The 7,888-nt window shown below is 38.2% G+C and overlaps 1 protein-coding gene across 1 annotated transcript in view; it reads left to right on the top strand.

Moving 5' to 3' along the window:
• Nucleotides 1-1,585: 1,585 nt before the first annotated feature.
• LOC128693791 (nitric oxide synthase, salivary gland-like) overlaps nucleotides 1,586-7,888 on the top strand; it is a 71,701-nt gene continuing 65,398 nt past the window's right edge. Inside the window, exon 1 of the mRNA XM_053783668.2 lies at nucleotides 1,586-1,703. The gene's annotated coding sequence lies outside the window, so the exon portion shown is untranslated. The remainder of the gene's footprint in view (nucleotides 1,704-7,888) is intronic.

The following is a 7,888-nucleotide window of genomic DNA, read 5'->3' as shown; positions in this document are numbered from 1 at the left end:
GGAGGCAAAAACAGATGCAATAGAGAATGGAAAAGTCTGAAGGAACAGAAAGTACACGAAAATAGAGACGGTCCCAAGAGAGGAATGATCCCGCACAGGTAAGCAGGGAGTGCACCAAAGGTGAGAAAACATACATCGAGACGATTGACCCGAAACTCTGAACCACACAGGACAAGACACACAGTCCAAAGAAGGTGACAAGAGGGCTAATGACAGAAAGGGTTTTGGGAGAACCTCACATAAATTAGAGTCTATGTGAGAAGATGAACGGGAGGATGAAAGGTAAGTTTTTAAGTAAGAAGGCTTGAAGTACACACAGAAGGGAACATCAAGAGGGGAATTACAAAAGCACTGTATGAATCGAGACAACATGTGGAGGAGGTGAGGGTCAGATTTGCATGTTCAAAGATGGTTCCGACAACATCTCCCATGGGTGCATTGAGTAGGAGCAGATGCTGGTGTGTCCTGCCACAATTCAACACACCTTGAAACTGGGAAAATATAAGGAAATGGAAGACAGATCTGATGTAGTCCCCATATATTTAAAAAGGCAAACAGAAGCGAGGAGACTAAACCCAGACGCTGTCAACCTGAAGTAATTGGTGCAAAGTCATCAGGAAAAGATTTCAGGAAGAGTGGTCCGAACACCCTGGGGGAAATCAAGATCTACAAATAGGAAAACCAGGAAAATGTGGGTTCAATTGTAAGGAAATCTTTGTATCACATCACCTCCTGAGTTTTGGCGTATGGAACCCACAAATCAAACACGAAGATTTGGGAGAGTGCGTTTTCATAGACTAACCAGGAAGGGCCTTGAGGACAGTTATCACAAGAACTGTCGCAGAAGGCTGGAGGATAAAGTCACATAAAAGGGAAAGGGCATAAAATGGTAAGGAATTGACAGGTAGGACAGGGCCGAGTCAGGGTTTCGTAAAGAGGACAAAAGTGGGCGCCTGTTACCGAGTGGTCATATTGTGAAAGGGAAAGGGCATTTTTGATTAGTAGAACGAATGGAGGAAAGGAATAGTGGAAGTGTCATACTGTTTAAGATGAGTGGATTGTTGATGAAAGGGATTAAATGAAGAGGAGGGCCCAGGACTGAAAGAGTCCTGGACAAGGCTGGAAAAAAATTGTGGTCCCACACACACACACACACACACACACACACACACACATACACACACACACAAACACACACACACACAAAGACGAACACACGCACACTCATAAATATACGCACACACACGGCCAGCAGCTGAGAATCGGACCTTGTAACCTTGTAACCTTGTAAACCAGGAGTCGAGAAGTTTGGTTTTTAGCTTTAAGAAGAGGTACAATGTGGTTCTTAGAGAGAGGGAGAGTGGACTTTGTAGTGAATAGTGAAGAGGCGGGCCAAGAGCTGTGAATCGATCCCTCCAACCACATGTATGTGAATACACATAGAGGCACAGACACATAGTCAAGCACCGTCGCGCGCACGAACGCTACCTTCCCAAGGTGACCACAGATTTGCGTCTAATAAGAATGGCTTTGCCAGGCGGTCGTTACATAAGACAGTTTATATAAGGACCTGCAGCTGATGGCACCAACACTAGCCATCTGGCAGCCTCCAGCAGAACACCTTCTTTTCCAGTGAGTGAGCGCTTCACTCAGCGACTTCATCTCCAGAACATATAAAAGTTGGATCCTTATCCATCACAGAGGTAATATATGACTGCGTTAAAATTGTCTAACATACTGATGTAGGTTTTAAAGTCACTTTTAGCTGGATAAGCCACATTGACAGGGATGCTTTTATCAAGTACAGGGTTCCACTGTGGGAGAAATTATCGTTATTGTTTACCAACACATATCGTTGGTTAACAGCAATTAAAACCTGTCGATTACACTAAGATCATTAAGGCTCTACGTAACCTTTCTCACCATCAGATAAGAATACTTCAGTCCCTTAAACAAAGTTTAAAATAAGACCTTACCATATATACGCTATGAGAATTGCACTATTAGGACTATATGTCATATATGAATAACTCAAATCTAAACTGACATTAGAGTCAATGACACATTACATAATTAGAAAAAGACATGCTGAATTATATTTAGAGTAAACGGGGATTTTCACTTCATATTTGAGGAAACTGTTTTCAATTTGTAGTGGGTAATAACAGAATATATCTCTAAAAGAATTCTCTAAAAATATTTTTACACCATATGGGGTGAGAGAGGCAATCGACACACCAGAGCACACTCGACACACCAGAGCACACTCGACACACCAGAGCACACTCGACACACCAGAGCACACTCGACACACCAGAGCACACTCTACACACCACAGTACACTCTACACACCACAGTACACTCTACACACCACAGTACACTCTACACACCACAGTACACTCTACACACCAGAGCACACTCTACACACCAGAGCACACTCGACACACCAGAGCACACTCAACCCACCAGAGCACACTCTACACACCAGAGCACACTCTACACACCAGAGCACACTCTACACACCATAACACACTCTACACACCACATCACTCTACACACCAGAGCACACTCTACACACCAGAGCACACTCTACACACCAGAGCACACTCTACACACCACGACACTCTACACTCCACAACACTCTACACACCACAACACTCTACACACCACAATACATTCTACACACCATAACACACTCTACACTCCACAACACTCTACACACCACAACACTCTACACACCACAATACATTCTACACACCATAACACACTCTACACTCCACAACACTCTACACACCATAACACACTCTACACACCACATCACTCTGCACACCACAACACTCTACACACCACAGTACACTCTACACACCACAACACACTCTACACACCACAACACACTCTACACACCACAACACACTCTACACACCACAACACATTACACACCACAACACACTCTACACACCACAACACACTCTACACACCACAACACATTACACACCACAACACACTCTACACACCACAACACACTCTACACACCACAACACTCTACACACCACAACACACTCTACACACCACAACACACTCTACACACCACAACACATTACACACCACAGCATAATACACAGCACAACACACTCCACACAGCACAACACACTCTATATAGCACAACACACTCTACACACCCCAATACACTCTACACACCACAACACACTCTACACACCACAACACATTACACACCACAACACACTCTACACACCACAGCATAATACACAGCACAACACACTCCACACAGCACAACACACTCTATATAGCACAACACACTCAACACACCACAATACACTCTACACACCACAACACACTCTACACACCACAACAACTGCACACTTTAACGCTACATGTCACAACACTACACACCATAACACAGTCTACATACCACAACACACTCTACACACCACAATACACTCTCCACACCACAATACACTCTACACACCACAATACACTTTACACACCACAACACACTCTACACACCACAATACACTCTCCACACCACAATACACTCTACACACCACAATACACTTTACACACCACAACACACTCTACACACCACAATACACTCTACACACCACAATACACTTTACACACCACAACACACTCTACACACCACAATACACTCTACACACCACAATACACTTTACACACCACAATACACTTTACACACCACAACACACTCTACACACCACAATACACTCTCCACACCACAATACACTCTCCACTCCACAACACACTACACACCATAACACAGTCTACATACCACAACACACTCTACACACCACAACACACTCTACACACCACAACACACTCTACACACCACTATACACTCTCCACACCACAACACACTACACACCATAACACAGTCTACATACCACAACACACTCCAGACAACACACGTACAGTATATCGCACGTCTCTCTGTGGATGCGTTAGCGCGAGAGTGAGCGTGTCTGTGTTTACGTGAGTGTATACTTGAATGTATGAGTGTCTTTATGTGTATATTCACCTACGTGTGGTTGCAGTTGAGTCTCAGCTCCAGGCTCTCTCATAACTTACCTCATTCCAGATTTGCTGCTTGCTAGCCTCTTGGGCTCAGTCATACCTATTGTCTTTACCACCTCTTCGTTTAGGCCATTTCACTTCCCGACAACCTTTCTTCCTTTCTTCCTGCTAAGTCATCTGCGTTTTTACAGTTTCCCCGTGTAATCATTCTCCATGTTACAACTGAGTTCAAGGTACCAATTTTCTATTGTTTTGTGTGTGTGTGTGTGTGTGTGTGTGTGTGTGTGTGTGTGTGTGTGTGTGTGTGTGTGTGTGTGTGTGTGTGTGTGTGTGTGTGTGTGTGTGTGTGTGTGTGTGTGTGTGTGTGTGTACTCACCTGTTTGTGATTGCAGGGTCGATTCACAGCTCTTGGCACGGCCTCTCTGTTGGTCGTTACTAGGTTACTGAGTCCACTCTCCCCATGCTCCAAGAGGTTCATTGTACTTTTTCTGTGTGTTTGTTTGTGTGTGTACTCACCTAGTTGTGGTTGCAAGGGTCGAGTCATAGCTCCTGTCCCCGCCTCTTCACTGTGTGTGTGTGTGTACTCATTTGTACTCACCTGATTGTGATTACAGGAGGTCATGTATCAGCTCTTGGTAAGGCCTCTCCGTTGGCGGTTACTAGGTTCACTGTATCTCGTGGTTGTGTGAACCCTATCATGCCTATTTTTAAATCTTCTTATGCATCCTGCCTTTATCACTTCGCTGTCTAGGTCGTTGCACTTCATGAGTAGTCTAAGGGTAAATAAGAATTTCGTAACATCGCCATGCACATCTGTGGTATCAACTTTCAGCTGTGCCTAATGTTCCTGATTGCCTGAGTGTGCGTTTGCGCGTATGTACGTGTGTGTAAGTTTGCTTACTCGTATGCATATGTGTGTGTGTGTGTGTGTACATGAAAGCGTATTTATCAGTGTGTGTGTGTGTGTGTACATGTACAGCATGTGTCCACATCGTGCTGACGTGATACCACAGAGAAAATAACAGCTCACCCAGTGAGGTGCTACCAAACTTAATGAAGCATCACCTCACAGAGTGAGGTGATCTTTCATTAAGGTATCACCTCACAGCGTGAGGTGATACCTTAAAATACAATGTAAAAGTTCTATTCGTCCACAATTAAAAAAAAATAATAGTAATGATTTTACAATAAAACGGTAAATTACAAATAAGTCAAACTTTTAACATATATTATTAAAATTGTATACAACCAATATGAAGGAAAAAGGTGTATATTAATTAGAGTTAAATATTTCAGACTATAGGCTCAAAAAAAAAAAAAAGGAAAGAAGAATCAGTGTAGTAGGTTCACCGACCCATTCCATGAATGTGATTCCAAAATACTATCTTCCACACACATACATTTTGTCCTAATTACGTATAAAATTCATAATCTTATCGGTAAAATTATTTTTTCACAAAAATACAGAGTGTGTTCTTTGTCAAACGATCAGTTTGTCTTGAATTTTATATATCGTTTCACATTGTTTGTTGGAGGTAGGATTTTGGAGTTACATTTATGGAGATGTTCTGTGAACCTGGTACAGTGCTCCTTCTTTCTTTCTTTTTTGAGCTTATGGTTTATCCCTCTGTGGCTTCTTCTGCATAGTTAACATTGCCTATTTCCAATTATACTGCATATATATATATATATATATATATATATATATATATATATATATATATATATATATATATATATATATATATATATATATATATATATATATATATATATATATATATATATATATATATATATATATATATATGTCGTGCCGAATAGGCAGAATTTGCTATCTTGGCTTAAATAGCAACGTTCATCTTGCCATATAGGACAAGTGAAAATTTGTGTATGCAATAATTTCGCCAAAATCATTCTGAACCTAACGAAAAAAATATATTTCATTGTGTTTGTTTAGTATTAAATTACTGTAAACAAATCTAAAATATATTTAGTTGGGTTAGGCTAAAATAAATTGTTCTTGTTATAATAAGGTTAGGTAAGTTTTCTAAGATTCTTTTGGTGCAAAATTAGAAAAAATTACATTAACATTAATGAAAAAAATATATCTTTAAACGGTTGTGACCCACACCAGTCCACTAACACCCAGGATGTGACCCACACCAGTCCACTAACACCCAGGATGTGACCCACACCAGTCCACTCGTATAAAAGAAAATTTCAGAAAGGACTTAATTTTAAATGAGTTCTTGCTAATTGACCAGTTTTACATATATATATATATATATATATATATATATATATATATATATATATATATATATATATATATATATATATATATATATATATATATATATATATATATATATATATATATATATATATATATATATATATATATATATATATATATATATATACAAAACAACCACTCTGAAAGAATAGAGAAATTCCAAGCGCTTTCGTGACTACTCACATTATCAAGGAACTATGAAAGTAAAGCATACAAGGAAGCTATATAAGGGGTCTGGCCAGCACCTCACTATCAGATCCCACAACGGTTAAACACCTGACACGCGCCGGCCCAACTGGACAGGTCCTTTGCACAACTCACCCACAAACTATTCTACTCAAGAAAATTTAAAAATTATTATTTGTCCAGTGTATTATTAAATTCTTCCCAAATTCTATTAATTATAAATGGATCTAATTTATATAAACCAAAGGAAATATTCATATTATTGTCAAAACTGCTTTTTATGAAACAAGATTCAATTATATTCCTGTCGACCATGGACTTGCTTGATACTACTTTCTCAACTTTTTGAAAATCAATTGGATGGTTAAAATCTCTTACATGAATAAATAGAGCATTGGAATCTTGTCCAGTTCTAATGCTATATTTATGTTGTTTTAATCTTAATCTTAATAGAATTTGCGAAGAATTTAATAATACACTGAACAAATAATAATTTTTAAATTTTCTTGGGTAGAATAGTTTGTGGGTGAGTTGTGCAAAGGACCTATCCAAGTTGGGTCGGCGCGCGTCAGGTGTTTAACCGTTGTGGGATCTGATAGTGAGGTGCCGGCCAGACCCTTTATATAGCTTCCTTGCATGCTTTACTTTCATAGTTCCTTGATAATGTGAGTAGTCACGAAAGCGCTTGGAATTTCTCTATTCTTTCAGAGTGGTTGTTTTGCATATTCTGAAATCACCTGTTTACTGTGATCTTATTGCATATATATATATATATATATATATATATATATATATATATATATATATATATATATATATATATATATATATATATATATATATATATATATATATATATATATATATATATATATATATATATATATATATATATAGATATATTGATATATTGATATATATATATATATATATATATATATATATATATATATACATACATACTCCATGGGAAAAAGGTAAAATTGGTCAGTTAGGAAGGACTCATTTAAAACTAAGTCCTTTTTAAAATTTTCTCTTATGCGTTTAATGATATATTTTTTAATATATATTAATGCAAAAATTAATAATTTTGTACTAAACGAACCTTAGAAAGCATACCTAATCTTATTATAACAAGCACAATTTAATTTAGCATAATCCAATTAAATATAGTTTAGATAAGTTTACAATAATTTTATGATAATCAAACACAATGAAATACATTTTTTTCGAAATTATTGCATACACAAATTTTCGCTTGCCTTATTCGGCAAGAAGAACGTTGCTATTTAAGCCAAAATCGCAAGTTTTAACAATTCTGCACGACATTTATACGTAGGTGTGTGTGTATGT

This window comes from Cherax quadricarinatus, chromosome 34 (genome assembly GCF_038502225.1).
Source record: "Cherax quadricarinatus isolate ZL_2023a chromosome 34, ASM3850222v1, whole genome shotgun sequence".
Lineage (NCBI taxonomy): Eukaryota > Metazoa > Arthropoda > Malacostraca > Decapoda > Parastacidae > Cherax > Cherax quadricarinatus.
The sequence above is the reverse complement of the archived record's forward strand: the minus strand, read 5'-3'. Positions and strand labels throughout refer to the sequence as shown.